At 43.4% G+C, this 19,883-nt stretch overlaps 1 long non-coding RNA gene across 1 annotated transcript in view; it reads right to left on the bottom strand.

Moving 5' to 3' along the window:
* Window positions 1-1,019: 1,019 nt before the first annotated feature.
* The window catches only part of LOC148685830 (uncharacterized), a 32,917-nt gene continuing 14,053 nt past the window's right edge, over window positions 1,020-19,883 (bottom strand). Inside the window, exons 3-6 of the long non-coding RNA XR_015949438.1 lie at window positions 9,326-9,538; window positions 8,385-8,625; window positions 7,651-7,727; window positions 1,020-2,696 (exon numbers count right to left, since the gene is read on the bottom strand). This is a non-coding gene — a long non-coding RNA (uncharacterized LOC148685830). The remainder of the gene's footprint in view (window positions 2,697-7,650; window positions 7,728-8,384; window positions 8,626-9,325; window positions 9,539-19,883) is intronic.

The following is a 19,883-nucleotide window of genomic DNA, read 5'->3' as shown; positions in this document are numbered from 1 at the left end:
GTCCTCCCTTGCCAAGTCTCCATTACGGCTTTAAGAAGCCCACCATTCCCTCCTCAATCTATCCAGGGAGTAAAGCCCCCTTCATACCTGGCAGTTAATGGACTACTGCTTGCATCATACACTAAACATTCAGTTTAATCCTGTACTGGTGCTGTTCCAAATCTTTCTACCCCCCCTTAATTATTATTATTATTATTATTATTATTAATTTGTATACTGCCTTATACCTGCTGTCACGGTCTGGCTGGCGGGAGGTAGCAGTCCCGACTCAGGACGTCAGGACCAGAGGCAAGATGGCAGGGTGGAAGCAGGAACGGGAGTCCAGGTGGTGCAGGTCTGAGGGTCCCACAGCAGGCAGTCGCAGGGTCAAGGAACCGAAGGTTGGGAAGCAGGGCATCACGGAGGCGAAGGCCCGAGGAGCAAGGAGCAAGGTGGAGGCAAAGGAGTCTGGGAGTCGAGGAGCAAGGTGTCGGCAAGGCGAAGGTCCAATGGTCAAGGAGCAAGGCGTCGGCAAGGCAAGGGTCCAAGGAGCAAGAGACCAGATGCAACAGGGCAGGGATCACGTTGCTGTGGCAAAGAGCTGAAGGGAAATGCTGAGCTTTTATCCTTCCCAGCTCTTGCCACCAGGTGCATTGAGTTATGAAGTGGCCTCACCTGAGTGGCCACTCCTTGCTTCTCCAGCACAAGCTGAGGCAGGCCCGAGTCCTGCAAAGCACTACAGGCCCCAGAGCCTGACTCCTGCCCAGACTCCTGACACCTGCAGGTCTCAGGGCGGTTCACAATTCTCTATCCGTTAATGAGAAAATAAATGACATTTAAAATCATCAAATTAAGGGGATTAAATCAGAAAATACAAATAACAATTGGAAGCCATTCCTTAATTATATAAAAGATATAATAGAAAAACCAATCCTCATATCAGATATTTAAAAGTTCTGTAATCAATTAATTATTAATCAATTATTAATTAAAGATTTTTACAATACCATTTAGGTATGATACAAATAAACAATATGAAGATGAATTAGAAAATCAGTATGCAGAGATTATATATGGAATCAAAAGGGAAAAACTCAAGAACGGCTGAGAAGTCGTTGGGGACGGGAGGGAGGGCCCAGAGGGGAGGGAGGGAGGGGGAATTTTAAAAAAATAAAATAAAATAAAATAAAATCATCAAAAAGGAGGCAAATTCTCATGGATGAGCTTTTCCAGTTGCATGAAACTTCCTTTTTGTGGGGTTTTGGTTAAGCCCTTCCTATCCTTTCACAAATCATTGGGCAGCCATACTGGGTGCCCTTGCTTCCTGACCATCCCACGGCATCCTTAATTGTTGTTCCAAAGAAAGGTGGTGTCCTCCTACTGCAATGGTTTCCCTCTGTGGCACCATCTAGACCAGGGCTATTCTAACTGGCCCTGTTTATCGCCGCCACCTCCCTCACACGTCACTCTCCTATCTATCCATCTCTTCTGGAGTTTGTTTGGGGGAGGGGGTTGGACACTTCCTGTAGTGCAGAAGTGTTGAGCACAAGTGATGTTTGTACATCAAAAGTTGCATCCACCAAGGAGCAAATTAGTATGCTGGCCTTATTGCTCACTGCTAAGCTTCACATGCAGATGAAACACATCACCACATAGGTCAGTTAAAGAGGCTTCAAATTAGATTTGTGAGTCGAAAGTTTGAATAATAAAACTAACAGGACACAAACTGAAGCACAGGGAAAATGAGATTAATTATCTACAGCGCTCAGAAAAAAACCCCAGTTGCTTGTGTATTTTATTGTAGAAAAGGCCATTTAGAAATACACACATCTAAATTGGGCCTGAATGAAGCTTTTGAATGACTTTATAAACACAATAATATAGATGGCATTTGCAATATCTTAATACATTTTAAAAGTGTGTCTTTCACTTCAAAATTTCTCTCAGATTTTTCTTAATTGTTTTGGTTTACAGATGAGAACAAATCAAGGAAAATCCAGCTCTTCTCTTGAAATCTATAAAAATCAGGCAGTCTAATGGAGTAGTGCAATGCATCATTTTAGTATACATTTTCATTGCAAATCTTGCTGTTCTAGAGGTAGAGAAAGTGAGCAGTTCTGTACATACGGCTTCTCTTCAGCAACAGAAGGCACCAAAGTAAAAATTACTGGCAAAACTACCATTGCCTCCTCCCCCTGTCCTGATTGTTCCCTCTGTTGCACATTTCCCCATAGTTTCTCTCACACACTTGGTAAAACAAAGCAGCAAAGAATAACTAGGGCAACAGCAATGCCATTCATTTGAGCTCCATGAATTCTTATGTCCCCTGTGTATTCAGTTTCTGGCAGGCCTTTCCAAGACATTTGCCACCAATAAATGCATTCATTTGTGTCGTTTTAGCTCTCTTAATAAATAATGATGTAATTCCATTAAAATAAAACCCACAATATCAATATACACATATCACACATTTATATATTGTACAACACTTACAGAAATCTTTAAAAATACATTAAATTCTCATTTCTGTTTTTTAAAGAACAAAACCATCTATAAATATAGACCTGTCAGGTGACTTTCATGGGGTGCAGCATCCCAGCAGATATCAGGGAAGGTTACTTCATTAGGCAGGTGGGCTTCAGAGGCAAGAATCATGGGTAGTAGAAATGTCTTCAAATGGAGCTTAAAAAAACACAACCACCACCTTTGTTGCTGTTCTTTAATAAAAAACAAAGGAAAAAAAATCATCAACACTTTACAGTAGTAGTAGTAGTAGTAATAATAATTTATTTCTACTTCATCCATCCGGCTGTGTTTCCCTCCCCGATTCCCAGGTCACATCTTGAAGGTAAGAAGGGAGTCCTTAATCCACCCCACCCCCCAGACCGCAGAACCCCAGGTGGATGAGGGAATTTGGACTCAAAGGAGGCTCCTATCTCACCCTCTGAACCACAGAGTCCGAGAAGTGAGCCTTGGGGCCGACCCATCACCTAAAGTACATCACCAGGTTAAACCAAACTATTTCTTTTCCCACACCTAAACTGTGACTGAAAGGGGATGAATCCCTTTGCCCACCCCAAGAGGTGCTCTTGCACCCTCTCTGCAGGTCAGTAGGAAGAGGTTATTGCTGACATCTGTCACATGGACTCCCCCTGGCCTATACAGTTGAACCCACCAACCACAATGCCTTCATGGCAGATGACTTGACCTCACCAGCTCTGAACTGTGAGACAAACTACCCTATTGACACCCACAGCTGGCACTTCCTGCGAAGCTGAGCTGGTACCTGCCTCCAAGGTATCCAAACATGCTAAAATTAAGTTGACTGCACCCTGTTAGGCTTTTTTCTTTTTTTGCTGCTGCTGCTGAGCCCTGTGCAGCCCTGCTGATGCTGGCTTGGAAGCTGTGACAGGGGCTGAGTTCTGCCTATATGTTATGAACCACCCTGTGATCCTCAGATGAAAGGTGACATGCAAATGTAATCAATCAATCAAGAATATAGTGATTAGGAATATAGTGATTAAGAATATAAAGCAAACCATAAGAGCTCTAATTCCAAAATTAAAGCCAGCTTTGGAGAAACTTTGGGGGCAATATTTGCTCTGCTTTCCTTTGGACCACATCAGCGAGGCCAGGGGGTGGGGGTTGTGTCATCTGGGTAGCCCAAGACCTCCAGACATACTGCCAAGACTTGCACCCCTAGGAGGTCAATTCAGTGCTGTGGCTTGACTTCACCCTGGAGACACACTCCATTGTTGAGACAGACAGATGCCAGCAACAAGTGGAGATTAATGAGGTATCATGAGAGAGCCTTTTCTGCGGATGAACTAGTTGTTCCTGGAATGATTGAAGACTTTTCCCTTGCAGTGAACTTTTGATCCTGTTGCTGGTTAAGTGCTAAGTATTATATATTGGGACGCGGGTGGCGCTGTGGGTTAAACCACTGAGCCTAAGGCCTGCCAATCAGAAGGTCGATGGTTCAAATCCCCGCGACGGGGTGAGCTCCCGTTGCTTGGTCCTAGCTCTTGTCAACCTAGCAGTTTGAAAGCACGTCAAAGTGCAAGTAGATAAATAGGTACCGCTCCAGCGGGAAGGCAAACGGCGTTTGCCAGAAGCGGCTTAGTCATGCTGGCCACATGACCCAGAAGCTGTACACCGGCTCCCTCGGCCAGGAAAGTGAGATGAGCACCACAACCTCAGAGTCAGTCACGACTGGACCTAATGGTCAGGGGTCCCTTTATCTTTACTTTTATATATTGACCAACTTTCTCCCCCCCCCTATGTTGTTTGTTATATGTGTGTGTGTGTTTTAAAAATAATGATGATGTGGATTCTTGTTTTAATTCTGTTTGTTGGATTCTGTTTCTGCTTTGAGGGGAGGGGGGAAGTGAGGTATGAGAAAATCTTAATCTAAATAAATATAGTGGTGGTACAAATTTGCTAGAAGGAATAAAGATGCAGAGAGAGAGAGAGAGAGAGAGAGAGAGAGAGAGAGAGAGAGAATGTGTTGAAATCTGATGTGAATGGCAACCATAGTTTTTAGGATCACTGCAGCTCCCTTGCTACCATAGAATCATAGTTGGAGGGGCCACAAGGGCCATCCAGTCCAACCCCCTGCCAAGCAGGAAACACCATCAAAGCATTCCTGACAGATGGCTGTCAAGCCTCCGCTTAAAGACCTCCAAAGAAGGAGACTCCACCACACTCCTTGGCCGCAAATTCCACTGCCGAACAGCTCTTACTGTCAGATGGTAGAGTTCTAGATCCAGTGGGTTGTAACCAGTGGTGTCAGCCAATGGTGCTGAAGTTGGGCTTATTCACACAACAAATTACTGATAACTCCCTCTCACAGGATCTGGTGATGGCTTTTAGTGGATTAGACACAAAATCTTAGTCTATGCCCACACACAATTGCATTCAAAGCCACAATATTTAAATGGAACGCCTGTGTTCAGAAGGAGTATTCTATGCCTTGTTCCAATAAAAGCAGATGCACACTTGCTTCTTCTCCTGCTTGTGTACTTTCCAGAGGCAACTGACTACTGCAGGCAGGTTTCTGAAGTAAATGGAACTTTTTTCCAAATTAGTAAGGCTGTTCTTTTATGTGTATGCTTACTTAAAGTAGACACCAGCAATGCTCATTCCATTCTCATTTTCAGGATTTTTTTGAGACATGTTAGTGAAGCTTATGATAAAATGTTCTTTTCTCTCAAAAAAAAAGAAAGCAAAATTCTACATTTAAAAGATACAACTACAGGGGACAACCAAGTTTGTGTTGTGTATTTGTGTGTGAGAGATATTTTTTTGGAGGGGAGGGGAACATTCTTGCACAAGACTCCGTCATAGCTGCCAAGTTTTCCCTTTTCCCTAGAGGTCAAAGAGAACAATTACCAGACCTTTAGAAGGCATCTCAAGGCAGCCCTGTTTAGGGAAGCTTTTAATGTTTGATGGATTTCTGTATTTTAGAATTTCTGTTTTTTTGGAAGCCGCCCAGAGTGGCTGGGGGAACCCGGCCAGATGGGCGGGGTATAAATAATAAATTATTATTATTATTATTATTATTATTATTATTATTATTATTATTATTATTTTCTCGCGAGGAAGCCTATTCAGCATAATGGAATTTCCCTGAAAAAAAGGGATAACTTGGCAGCTATGGACTCCGTGGAGACACTCGATTATCAAAATGGAGCAGTAGTTTTCTTTCTTATGATCTCTCTCTCTCTGTGTGTGTGTGTTTCTCTCAGAAACTCTGGCTACAAAAACAGGACAGGATGTATTCACATGGGTGAATCTGTCCATAAACGACAGTATATGAAATGACAAGATGACTTTGAGAATATAGAAAGAGGTGGTTTTTGTAGTGGAATCCATTTGCATTACAAAGGAAGCTTTTTGGAAAGAAAAAAAAAAGTTATTAAAAGACACACAAAAATAGAGAAGGAGGCACTATATAGACCTAGTGAGGCAGAGAAGGGGAACAAAATCAGAAAATAACTTATTTAATATTTATTGGTACCCCAGAAATCCCAAGGAAACAGATGAAAACATTTTTTTCTGAGAAATGCCATCAAGTAGTCCTATGATGCTGTGGCACAATATACATTCTACAATATTCTAAAGCTTCTGTCCCTACTCTATTTTTGCATAATAATGTATGAGCAAATGTTGGATATTTTTCTCTCTGCCCACCCCACCCCCCATCCTGAATTCTAGAAGTGATGGTGACAGGCAGTCTTAAACATTCAGTTTCATGGATTGCTGTTTGCTTGGCAATGAAATTAGTCCAGTAGAATATCTTTGCTGCCGTTATATTGGCTGCATGAGACCTGGATGAGTTGAAAAATCCTGAATCCAATCTCAACCACAACATGGAATTGTTGCAGTCTTAAACCAGAGATGGGGGGGCCTCCATGTGGCCCTCTGGGCTGTTCTGTCTGGCCCTAAGCACTCCCCAGGCCAGACTCTTTGCAGGCCCCTTTTCACCTTCTCAGATGCTTCTGCCTGACCAGAATGCGCCATTGAACTTTAATAATGCCTCCTGCTTGCCTGGTTGAAGATGTATAAGTTTGAGTCTGGAAACACCTGACTTTGGCATCTAGCCTCTGGTACAAAGATGAATGTTTCTTATTGTACAAAGGAAAGAGTCCCATCCATTGCTCTATCCACTTAACTCTCTGGCCGGCCTGCCACTCAGATGTGGACCCTGGAAGATTCCAAGCAAGGGAACAAACCTCCCCCAAAGAAAGGAAGAAAGTTTCCGTGTGGAAAGAGATGTTTGTGGATGCTCTCAGCACTACCTGCCACCTTGTATCAAATGAAACTCACCTGCCTCTTTGAATTTGTTATCTGACCTCCTCCTCCCATAAGTGGTTGACAACACTTAATGCATTCTCTGGTCACCTTCTTTCTAATGCAAATGCATATTGCTTACAATGATATGTAGAATGTCCATAAAAGGTAGGTAGGTACCTGAGAGTCAAGATTGAAACAGTTCACATTGTGGGGTTTTTTGGAGAATGCCCCAAATGTTGCAAATGTTGGCACTCATATGTAACTGTTAACAAGTCAAACTGATTTTATAAGTATACCTGCAGAGGCGCCTATCTCCTTATTTTTTGGGATCTATACATGTGGATGCTGACATTTAGGTGACTGTCAGTATTCAAGGCTGTATTTGAGTTTTCAAACATTCACAAAGTTTGTCTGAGATTATCAACATTGACATGTGAATACTGACATTGATCCAAATTCAGACATTCATTGAAACCTATGCAATATCTCTGCAAATGTACATCCACCATCATTCCCACTTTTGTATATTAAACATTTGTATATCACAATGTTGTTCTCTGTTATCCATCTTTCACTTCTGGAAAAGCAAGAACATTCTTTAACCTGGCTCTTTAAAATTCTGTATGCTTAAATCTCTCCCACAAATGAGAATGGAATGTGCTTAATTTTGGCTGCACCATGCACTTTTCTTCTTAGAAGAACTCTTCTAAACCACCAGGTATTTGCAACGGCATGTCTGCTGGCTGAAAAAATATTGCATTGGATGGCTGGAATTCAACAAACTTTGGAGGTCAGGAAGCTGGAAGAGGGCAAGTGGTGAATGAGGAAGAAAGGTGTTATTTCCATTTCTTCCTGTCTGTTTTCATATCCACTTACAGTCATGGCCTTTGTTGGGTGACTCTCTCCCTGGGCACTCCCAGAAACTCAGGTGCAAGCATGTTTCTGGTAAAGGCCTGTGCATGGAGAGAAACGCACACCTACGGTCACAGGAGCATGCCAGTCAGTAATCATACCGTTCAAAATTGGAGTTAAGTCTTTATTAGCAAAAACACGATCATCATAGACTTGGCTGAAAAGCCATGGAAATCAGAGACTGATAGTCTCCACCTCCACACTGCCGTCTCCAGAGCTTTCTCCTAAGCAATCGGAAACTGTGCCTGCATGCAGGTTTTTGCTGCTCCCCTTATTTCAGCCCCCTGGGAGATGCAAGGAGGGGAGCTTGTCACAGCAGGAGGAGGAGACACCCATGACTCTTCATTAGCTTGACATCTCTCCCTCTTGGCCTCCCTCCTCTCCTGCTTCAACTTCTGCCTCCGATTCTGGACTTCTCTCTGCCACAGTCTCTCCCCACTTACTAAGCCCTGTTGCCTCTTCAGCTTCCGATACTATATGATTACCCACAATTTTGAAGACAGAGCAGAGAAATAGATTTAGTCTTTGAAAGGAGGGAGGAACTAGGACTCTGTCTCCCCCTCAACTCAGTGACAGAGGGGTCTCCTCAAATGAACCAGGCTTTGCTTTGGGGGGGGGGCAGTGGAATGAGTTGGGGGAGAGGCAGCTACAGTTCCGGGGGGTGGGAGAAGCCGTCTTACACACATGTCAAAGCCTACCACCAACCAACTGGCTCTTCCTGGGGCTGGAAACAATAATCTGCTCCCTTCCAAAAAAGGCAGCGAGGGAGCCCACGGAGCACGGTGGGAGGTGAAGCTCTGCAGGATCTGCCATCTCTTGCGCTAAGGCTGCTTCTGGGGAGGAAACAGAGGAGGAGTTGCTGCTCTCCAGCAGCAAAGGGACATCGCTTTTGTGGGTCATCAGTGATTTTTTTTCCCCCTGGGAAAAATGGTGCTGGTACTGCCAGAAAATCACTGCAGATGGTGACAGCAGTCACGAAATTAAAAGACGCCTGCTTCTTGAGAGAAAAGCAATGACAAACCTAGACAGCATCTTAAAAAGCAGAGACATCACCTTGCCGACAAAGGTCCGTATAGTTAAAGCTATGGTTTTCCCAGTAGTGATGTATGGAAGTGAGAGCTGGACCATAAAGAAGGCTGATCGCCGAAGAATTGATGCTTTTGAATTATGGTGCTGGAGGAGACTCTTGAGAGTCCCATGGACTGCTAGAAGATCAAACCTATCAATTCTTAAGGAAATCAGCCCTGAGTGCTCCCTGGAAGGACAGATCGTGAAGCTGAGGCTCCAATACTTTGGCCACCTCATGAGAAGAGAAGAATCCTTGGAAAAGACCCTGATGTTGGGAAAGATTGAGGGCACTAGGAGAAGGGGACGACAGAGGACAAGATGGTTGGACAGTGTTCTCGAAGCTACGAACATGAGTTTGACCAAACTACGGGAGGCAGTGCAAGACAGGAGTGCCTGGCGTGCTATGGTCCATGGGGTCACGAAGAGTCGGACACGACTAAACGACTAAACAACAACAACAACACTGCCAGAAAAAAAAGCACTGCATATAGTTAGTGGGTTTTGGCACAGCAAGTTTTAATCAAGTTCTTTTTCCTTCATTCAATATTTAAAAGATTTTTTTATCACTCACTTTATTCAGTAAATGTTACATTTTGAGTCTGCCAAAGCATCTGTTTCCCATCTGCCAATCAGTGTCAGCAGCTGATCATATCAAAGTGGCTGGCCTCTTATGTCAGAAAATTAATTTATTCTCTGAGACCCATCATGGATCATGACAGGCGGTAAGTGTGTGGCCGCTAACTGGAATGTTTCCAGCATATGGTAAAATCCCCATCAATGAAAGCTGAAAGAAAGCCAATACCCTGGTTAAAAGGTGTCATCCAGTGCTGCAGAAATAGTTTTAAAAGTTGCAATAATGAGAACCTTGGTGTCATTTTTCAAACCAGAATTAAATAAATTTAAGAGCAGATATTCCTATCATAAGTCAAAGACCTCTATGTGGAACAGTTCTCAAGTGAACTAGATTAGAATACATAATATTCAATTGCAATGAATTCTCTGTTACAAGGAAGACACAACATGTTTTGACGGCTGCCTCTCCAGTCTTCAGTAAAAGCTATTTCTGAGGCCGTTCAGTGGTTTGACTTGTGAAAGCTGTAACTCAGTACAATATAGTAATTGAGAAGCTGCATTTGACAAAACTCTGAATTCTTTTTGCTTTTGTTAATTTCTGTCAATGCCTTGATATGATTTCAAATTCTGTTTCTGTGAATGCTGTTATTAATAATAGGAGGAATATTGACTTACTTTACTCTCTGAAAAGCTGAGAAGTTCTATACTAGGGGATCAAAGTGTCTGTTAGATATGGCACCTAATCATGTAAATGGTTGGAATTTAGTGCCCTTAATCTGACACGGCCAGTGGATTCTACCCATAGGTAGAACATACCTAGTTGGTTATGTATTCAGTGGTCTGTGTTTGCCTGAGCTTGAGTCTGGACTAAGGATTCTGAGCTCCTGTGTTCTGATTCGATACATGAATACCCAATCACAGAACATTTCAGGATTTGGGCCTCTGCCATTGGCCCTTAAACTATGAGTCATGATTCGCAGTTTGGAAGTTTAGACAGCCAATCACGTTGGGAGTGGGAGTGGCCCAGACCTTCAGAAATGCATATAAGCAGTGGCTTTGCCCTTGTTGTCCAGTTCAGTTAGTTCAATAAAGGTTCCTGCTGTTATCGCTGTGTCTTGCCTCGTGGGAATCCACCTACACTTCACAGTTCACTAATTCTCAAGCCACATCTTTAATCTACAGAAAGGTGACGTCACATACAATATTCTCACATATTTTCGCCAAGTGAGATAATGTACATTTGGCTATTCTAGCCATAAATAATAATAATAATATTATAATAAATTTTTATTTATACCCTGCCCTCCCCAATCAAAACCGGGCTCAGGGCGGCTGACACAGTAAAATTACAATAAGACATAATAGGGAAAAAACAATTAAAATAAAAGTTAAATTAAAATTTTTAAAAATGCAGCCTCATTTTTAAAAAGCCCAAATCAAAACCATAGGGAGGAAAACATAGGGGTCAGACTGAGTCCAGCCCAAAGGCCAGGCAGAACAGCTCCATTTTGCAGGCCCTGCGGAAAGATGTCAAATCCTGCAGGGCCCTGGTCTCCTGTGATAAAGCCTCTGGTAGGAGCCAGTGCTATTTTTCTAGAAAAAGAGGTGCTGGAACTCACCATGAATGCCTCCCTCTTTCTCTTAGCATGGCAATGGCACCCACTTGAGAAGCGCCGGAACTGAGTTCTGGCAAGTTCCTGCTGGAAAAAGCCCTGGTCTGAGCCTTCCTCCACCCCTCAAGGCCAGGAGAAGCTGTCAATTGACCTCCAGAGGTGGATCCTGTCCTAAGCCCCTTGCTTAGGGTGGGCAGGTGATCAGGAAATCCGAGGAGTCCCACCCAGGTCCTAGTGGGTTATAGGGACCCCAGGAGAAGTCTGATTTTGAAGATGCCTCCAGTGACCAGGGAGGCTGAAACTTCAATCTGGGGAGAGGGCTGAGCACAAAACACAATAGAAAGATAGATATGATGGGAAACTATTGAAATAATCACTTTCGTGATTATTTGTCTGTCACTTTTCCAGGAAATATATGCATGTCATTTTCCCAGGAAAAGTCTACCCAAATGATTCCAGAAGTTTAAATGCAATTTAAGATGAAATTTAGAGGCAAATACAGTGGTACCTTGGTTCTCGAACTTAATCTGTCCTGGGAGTCTGTTCGACTCCCGAAGCGGTTTGAAAACTAAGGCACGGTTTCCGATTGGCTTCAAGAGCTTCCTGCATTCAATCGGAAGCCACGTCGGACGTTCAGCTCCGAAAAATGTTCACAAACTGGAACACTCCTGGGTTTGCAGAATTCGGCAGCTGATTTGTTCGGGAGCCAAGCCATTCGACTGCCAAAGTACCAAAGTACTTTACATCCCTCCCTCTGCCCCACCAATAAACTGCTTCATAGAATTTCACCTAGGGCACATGCATGAAAAAGTCTAATGTATAAGCAGGCCCAGTAATATTGTAGTTTGGGTTTATTCCTTTCCCCCAAATGGAGAAGTGTATATAGTTTGGTTTGATATCACAAAATCAATTCTATGCTTTTGCTGTGAAAAAAGCATCTCTTTCTGCTTTGTTCGTATTTGTGAATTTGATTTATTGTGGAATTTTGCCATTTCACAGTAAAGCAGCTTTTGGGTGTGTATGAAATGGCAAGATTCCAGCTTCCAAAAGCTAAAGTGAGACCAATATAATAGATTTATTTTTATTTTACATTTGCTAGCAACAAGCATTTCCTTTCAAACCTTTCTGCCCACAAAGCACAGGAGGGTGGATGATGGCATAGATCCTCACCAAATATATATATATGCACATATTAGAATTATGTTTGTAATATCTGTAATGAAAAATTACTTGGCATCTTCAGACTATTTTATTTGGCTGCACATATATGAGGAGCAGAAGTGCACTGAGATATGGAGAGGAAGAGCATCAAGTTGAAAATGCTCTCAGCCAGTACTTGTTTTTCTGGGGGGAAGCAGGGGGACGCATATGCAAGGGTACGTATTTCAATATGAGTAGGAAAATGAGAGTACCCCTAAACACACACGTGAATGAAAAAAGCACTGTTCTCGGCTGACATTAATGGTGGGGCTTTCTGCATCTCTGCAACCGTGCATGTCAGACCCAAGACACTTGGGTGCCTGATGGAAGACTTCCAACCAAAGCTTCCCCTTCACCACAGATCTGGACCCACACCCTGGTGGGGTGGAAAGAGCATGCTGCCCAAGGCAGGTTGCCTCAGTCACCTCCTTGGTGCACCAGCCATGCTAGGGCAGCAATCTAGTTTAGGGGCCGCAGGGCAGACCACATGGCACAACTTTTTAGCCACCCCTAAGAATTTGCCTCCCGAGGCAGCTGCCTCTCTCTGCCTCACGGATAGGACAGGCAGGTGCTTGTGGTGACCTCTCATGAGCCAAGGCAAAATCTGGACCCATCTACTTCTGTTACATTCAATAGGGATTACTTTAGAGTTTTTAGAGAAGTCTCTTCTCCCTCTTAGATTTGCAACTGAGTGGCAGATTTCTGGGGCATGTAATGATATGATGCAAATTTTAAAAGTTGAATTTCCTCTAGAATGTCATATAGCAAATACGCTTCCAATCTAGAACAGAATTTTCCCGCTTCCCAAAGATCCTGCACAGTGTAATATATTCAAAACATAAAGGGGAAATTATGAAAGATTAAAGAGGTAGGGAAAAAAAACAAAGTATGTTTTCCTGTATTTTCTCTCATCAAAAATTGGTATTTTAGTGCCATACTTTAATTATGAACATGTGAGCTGATTAGAAATTCAGCATTGAAAAAGAGAGAGAAAGTAATCATGTATTCATAATGCTTACTGTAAATAAGTCAGAATATTAATTTAATTAAACTGCTGTGCCTGTAAAGCAACCTTGTAAATAAGTGAAAGCCTATCAAGATGCTGAACAGATAATCCGCTCTTCTCTTCTCTCCTCCACCTGCCACCACTTTTGCCTCCTGCAAGACGCTTTAGCAGCAAAGACAATGAAGAGCTAAATTACATATAATTCAATTTAACAACAACAAACAAACAAACAACAACAACATGCATGCATGCACATAAATCTCTAAATATTCAGGATTCTGCCCCCAGTTCCCCTCCAAGTTTCATAAGGGAGAAAGCTGCTTGGAGTGTTAATAGTTTTGTCTCTCGCTTCCCTGCTCCCAATCTTTCTCCTAGGAAGGGTCTGCTTCCCAACCACCCTGCTCTCTGGGCTGTCCCCTGAGTCCGCTAGATGTTATCGCGGGAGACCGTTGCCTCAGAAGAACGAGGAACATTCTCAGGGATGGCTCACACCCTGGCCAGCACCTTTTTAATCTCCTGCCCTTGGGCAGGAGATATAAAAGCATGATAAGCCCCACCAACAGGTTAAAGAACAGTTTTTACCCATGGGCTGTGAGGCTGCTGAATGGAAGACAGCAACATTGCAGCTGACGTTCATGGTTGGTGGTCATATGACAGCACAGAGGGCCTAGGGCTTGCTGATCAGAAAGTCAGCGGTTCGAATCCCCGTGACGGGATGAGCTCCAGTTGCTTGGTCCCAGCTCCTGCCAACCTAGCAGTTCAAAAGCACATCAAAGTACAAGTAGATAAATAGGTACCTCTCCAGCAGGAAGGTAAATGGCGTTTTCGTGTGCTGCTCTGGTTTGCCAGAAGCGGCTTTGTCATGCTGGCCGCATGACCTGGAAGCTGTACGCCAGCTCCCTTGGCCAGTAAAGCGAGATGAGCGCGCAACCCCAGAGTCGGTCACGACTGGACCTAATGGTCAGGGGTCCCTGACGCACTCTTTTCCTCCTAAAAAGTAAGAGGCAATGAGACTTCCGGTCTGCCGTGCTGGAGAAAGAAGACGCAGGGACTGCAAGCTCCGCAGTCCCCGGCATCGCGGGGGGGGGGGGGGAATTCCGCGGGGCGCGCAGATTCCCCGCGAGAACCTCGGGTAGAGCGTCCCGAGGGCTTAAAGTCTGGAAGGCTCCGTTTTTGGCGATTCCTCTGCTGCCCAGAGACCCAGTAGAGTCTCCGAGAGTCAGCGGAGTGGAGTCGCGGGAGCCATTTTGGACGACATCGTTGCCTCCGTAATTGCGAAGCCCCAAGTCTTCTACCGGGCAGCGGCAGATTCTCCTAAGAAAAGATAGGATTTCTACAAAGTAAGTTAAATCTTCATTTGGACTTGTGGATTCTAAAATTAACAATCGGGAAAAATAGGAGAGATCCAAAAACGGGAGTCGATCTCTTCCTAATGGTCAATTAAGAGGCGCATTAAACATTCCAAAGCCGAAAAAATGTTATTTTGTTTTTAGTACCTGAAAGAAACAAAGACTTTGTATCCCTTTACAAATCCCGGTGTCGCTACCTCCCGAGGAACAGTAACTGTATAAAGGGAAGAATTCATTTGACAGCTGTCAAAGCTGTCAAAATCGCTAAAAGACAAGAATTCATAAAAATTCGTTGAAAGTTTAATTGGCTGCAAGATTATATTAAAAGAGAAGTATTTGGAATTAAGAGATGACCTATTGTTGAAAATTAATGACAATGGAAAGAACGGGCAAGATGGAGGAAAGCGCGAGTAAATGGAAATTTCCAGTGTGCTCTGCCTCCTAATCTTCTGCCAGTCTGCGGTTAGAAGGAATGAAAACAATGTATTCACCAAGTTTCCAAGAGACAGTTCTGAACTATTTAGAGATTTTGAAGGACATTCACAGGACACTGCAACACTCCAGTTTAACATGTTCAGAGACTTTGGTTCAAGATCAGGACTCAGAGGACAATGTGGAAAGTTTACCTGAGAGCAATGAACAAGAAGTGAACTTTGCAAAAACTGAGGTGGATTACAAAAAAAGTGACCTGGAGGAAGAACAACAAGGACTTGAAAAGGAAAAAGACAGCTGTCAAGAACAACAAAATGATTTAAAGACTGAAGAAAAGAAGGCTCTTGGAGAGACTAAAAATTGGGCATGGGTGATTGAGGGAAAGGAAAGGCAGAGGGAGGGGGGAACAGAGGCCTGGATCTGGAAATGGGAAAGAATGGGTGTGGGGTGAAAATTTTTAGTTAAAAAACATTTTGGTGATTGATTAACGGTTTCTGAAATCTTGCCTTGATAAAGGACTGCTGATTCAAGGGGGGAAAGGACAGCGGGAGGAGAAAGGAGATTGAATAGATATAAAAATTTAGCTTTCTGGAGGGGAGTAGAAGAATGGCTTGGGAAACAATTTTTGGATTTGCATTAACATGTTTATGTTCAGATAAGTGTCTGGATGGAGGGCCGCCTTTCCCCCCTCTCTTTGCTCAGAGGCACCTGGTGGCAGAGGGTGCTCTGGGGGGGGGAGAGGGGGGGGAGAGAAGCCCAGACACAAAAATGGAACCTTTGAAGTGCTGCGTCTCGCAGGTTCCTCTTGTGGCAGGAGGGGACTTGTGGGGGGGCAGCATGAAGAAGGAGGAGGAATAAGTCAATATTATAAGGATAAGATTTGGAATTGGGATAGAAAACCCGCCATAATTAATTAGAGAAGTTAGGAAAACCAGGAAGATGAGATCTGAGGAAGTCATAATTACAATGTGAAGAAAATAAGAATGGGGAATTTTTAAATTTTTATTTGTTTTTTTCTTTTCTTTTCTATTTTTGTTTGTGCTTTTTATGTGTATTGTCCTTAAAGGAGCAGCTGAGGGGAAACCAACCCACAGAACCCCTCCGTCCTTGTCCTCTCAGTGGCAGGGGGGGATGAGGGGGGAGGGGAGGTCAAACCCAGCCTTATAATGGACCCCTTTGATTCTCAACACCGGCGGGGGCCACTGGTGGCAGAGGTGGACTCGTGGGTGGGGGGTATTTGAAGGGACAGAATTTATATTGTATGTTTCGTTTGTCTTGTTTGTATAAAAATTCAATAAAAATTATTTTTTTAAAAAAAGTAAGAGGCAATGTCTGTGTGTCTAATGGGAGAATACGTGGTCCCTGGAACTGAATTGCCCAGGGGCAAAAGGCAGATCGTGCTTTTTTATATATATAGAAAGAGCTAAAGGCTAACAAGAGGAAAAGAAAGTGTTGAAAGGAACCCACTCAGCAGCTGATTGCAAGAGATTGGGGAGGGAGATAAGGGAGCTAGCCCCCTTCCCGCCCTGCCCAAGCCCCTTGCCCAGGCCTCAATTGGTGTCTGCAGATGGAGGCTGTTTGTTTCCCTAGTGACATGTGACTGGCTGATTAGATTATCTGTCTGGAAACTGTAGAAATTGGTCCCTTTCCTTTCCTAGAGAAGCTGTAGAACTGTGAGTTGAACCCCATAAAAACAGGATTTTTCCCTTTGCAAGGAAACTCAACAACTTTGAGCTGATCCTAAAAATGGAGCTTTCCCCCTTTGCAAAAAGTATGCACAACTGTGAGCTGCCCCCCCCCCCAAAAAACAGGGCTTTTCCCATTTACAAAAAAGCTGCACAACTTTGAGCTGACCCTTAAAAAAAATGGAGCTTTCCCCCTTTGCAAAAGAAGCTTCCTCAAATATTTCATTTGGGGGGGGGGGGGAGAGGCACCTAGGCCTCTAGGAGTTGGCTGCTATGCCTAGGACAATTCAAGAAATTTTCTTGTTTTCCTCCTCTAAGAACTAGGTGCGTCCTCTGGTCAGGTGCGTCCTATGGAGTGGAAAATATGGTATTTCTATTTCTAATGAACTTATATGTATACAATAACATTTCAGATACTCAATGAATTGTCCCCAGCAGAACTTGCACTTTTACAAGCGTTCAACGTTTGCTAGGAATCAATCTTTTGGTTTGGAACTCCAAACCCTCACAGCCCTGTTTCAGATGCCAGCAGAAACTTTCCTTTATTTCAGAAATCCTATCCAGACATAAAACGTAGGTCTATATGCATGTTTTTAAAATTTGCTTATTTTATTGATAATAGTTTCACTTTATTTTAGAGGGGTTTTGTTCTCTGAGATCTACCAATGAAGGGTGGTATACAAATTGATTATTATTATTCCTACTACCACTACTGCTATTAATATTTGATTTGCTTGTACATTTCCTAAATAAATAAATAACTGTCAGGGGGACTCCTTACATGGACCCTCCCCCAGTCATCCTGACCAGCACTTCGCCCAGTGACAGCACTAGCAGCGGGTCAGGAGGAGGGAATGAGGAGTGGAGTGGGGTGGAGAGAGGGCTCTCAGATGTGTCAGAGTCTAGGCACTGACCCCGCTGGCCAGAGGAGGAAGGACAGCGCAGCAAGGTGCCAGAGTCTCTGCAACGCTCCAGCTGAATGACGGGAGAAGGAACGCAGCCCCTTCCGGCGCCCGAATTGAGGCACACACCCACACGCAGGGCTAGGGGGAGGCGCTTTGGGGTGCCCAGGCTTTTATGCTGGCCGAAGAGCCGGAAGCAGCCATTGCCAAGTTCTGAATTGGACTAGGCAGTCATGTTTTCTGATATCTCTACACTGTAAATAATACAGTATGCACAATAAAACTCTGAAAGACAGAGCGGACTGGAGCGTCTTTATTCGAGAGTAGCCACAACAATCCCCTGACAATAACAATATGGATTCTCCTGATCTTGTTGAAGATCATAGAAGCATAGATTTGTTAGGGACCACAAAGATCCTCTAGTCCAACTACCTGCAAAGGAGGAATCTTTTGCTTAACATGAGTCTTGAACCCATGACCCTGAGATTAAGGGTCTTATGCTCTACTGACTGAGCTCTCTAATAATAATAATAATAATAATAATAATAATAATATGATAGTAATATATGTTCTGCACGAAGCCTAAGGCATATGTTTAAAGCATTCTTCTACTACTTTAATCGTAATAATCATAGCTTCAAAGAATCCCAGAAACTGCACTTTAAGGGTGCTGAGAGTTATCAGATCTCCATGCAGTGTTAACAACCAAACCCTCTTCCCAGGGGACTCTGAGAATTGTGATGGAAATGGGGGGGGGGGTATCCTAACAACTCCCAGTGCCCTTAACAAACCACAGTTCCCATGATTCTTTGGTGGGAAGCCATGACAGTTAAAATTGTGTAAGCATGCTTTAAATGTATTGTGCAGATGGGGCCTAAGTTATGGCTGCAATCCTGTGCATATATACTTTGGTGAAAACCTTATTGAATTCTGTGTGATTTACATTGGAGTAAGCATGCATAGGATCCGGCTGCAAGAATAATTATTTGTTGGGAATGGGTATTTATTGTCTTTCACTAGCAGTAATTGATTCAATTAAGCATTATTGCTTGGAGCACACATTTGAAGTGTTTACACACATTCCCTCTGCTGCTGTGTGCCCCCCCCCCATGAGACAACAAAATGCAAGGGAATTTGCTTTTCCCTCTGGAAATTCCTCACATTTAGGATTTAAGGGGTTTAGTGTCTGCGCAGGTGGGCATAATTCATTCTGTAAAGCAAAGCAAGCCTGGCTTAGGAGACACCGACATAGAGGGAGAAGGAACATTATGAACAGTATTGGTAGTATTGATGGTCTGGTTTGCAACTTCCAGTTGTATGGATATCATAGGCTTTGAAAAACATAAAACAGAAATTACTTTGCTAGGAACTAGGGATGGGTGAATCTGCCCACTTCAGTTTCTCTCAGTTTTTGCTTTTTCCAAACCCAAATTCTACACATTTCCACATCAGTTGGAATTTTGTTTGCAAAGTCCTCATGAAAATTATTAGGCTTTTTAGTGTGAATTTCTCCCAGTAGACCAGGCATCCCCAAACTGCGGCCCTCCAGATGTTTTGGACTACAATTCCCATTATCCATGACCACTGGTCCTGTTAGCTAGGGATCATGGGAGTTGTAGGCCAAAACATCTGGAGGGCCTGAAGTAGACTCATGCTTGTATGCAATTTCCTCTGATATACACCTTTTTGCAAAACATGTTCACATCATATAATTCATTTTGTGTGTGTTATTTCACAGATCTATGCATTTTAAAGCACACTTTACCCCAGTATAAATATTTTTGTAAATGTGACTTGGCTGTAGAACTGTACAACAAAATTTGGAGATATGTGAAAGTCAAAAGGTGGCTGTATTCCAGTTCACATATTGTTTTGGAATGTGAAATGTGGTAGATTTGCCTTTAAATGCAAATAGCACTGAATTTCTCTCCCACCTCTACCTGGGGCACACCTGCACAACTTGTGACCCCCAAGCACAGCTATGCATATTCCATGTTTGTTTTTGCAGTCCAAGCATTTGTCATGGATGCTGTAATTGAGATTCCTGCATTGCAGGGATTGGACTAGAGGACCTCCGGGGTCTCTTCCAACTCTGCCATGCTAGAAGGAAGATAGCAAGGATAGGCAGGGGTGGTTCTCAAGCCTCAGATGGAGCTGCCATTCAAAGGACCTGAGAGCTCCAGGAAACTCCCCTCTAGTGAATTCAGAAATATTTCTGTCCCACACTCCATCCAAGACTGAGGAACTTTGGGTAGTTCTTTTCCAAGACAATCTGAGAACTCAGAAAAATTGCCCCCCCCCCAATCTGCCATTTCTATGTAATGGTTCTCTTCTCTGGAATCTAAGGAAGTGAAGCTATTGGCAGACAT

This window comes from Zootoca vivipara, chromosome 4 (genome assembly GCF_965207765.1).
Source record: "Zootoca vivipara chromosome 4, rZooViv2.hap1.1, whole genome shotgun sequence".
NCBI lineage: Eukaryota > Metazoa > Chordata > Lepidosauria > Squamata > Lacertidae > Zootoca > Zootoca vivipara.
This window is presented reverse-complemented; position numbering and strand designations above follow the sequence as displayed.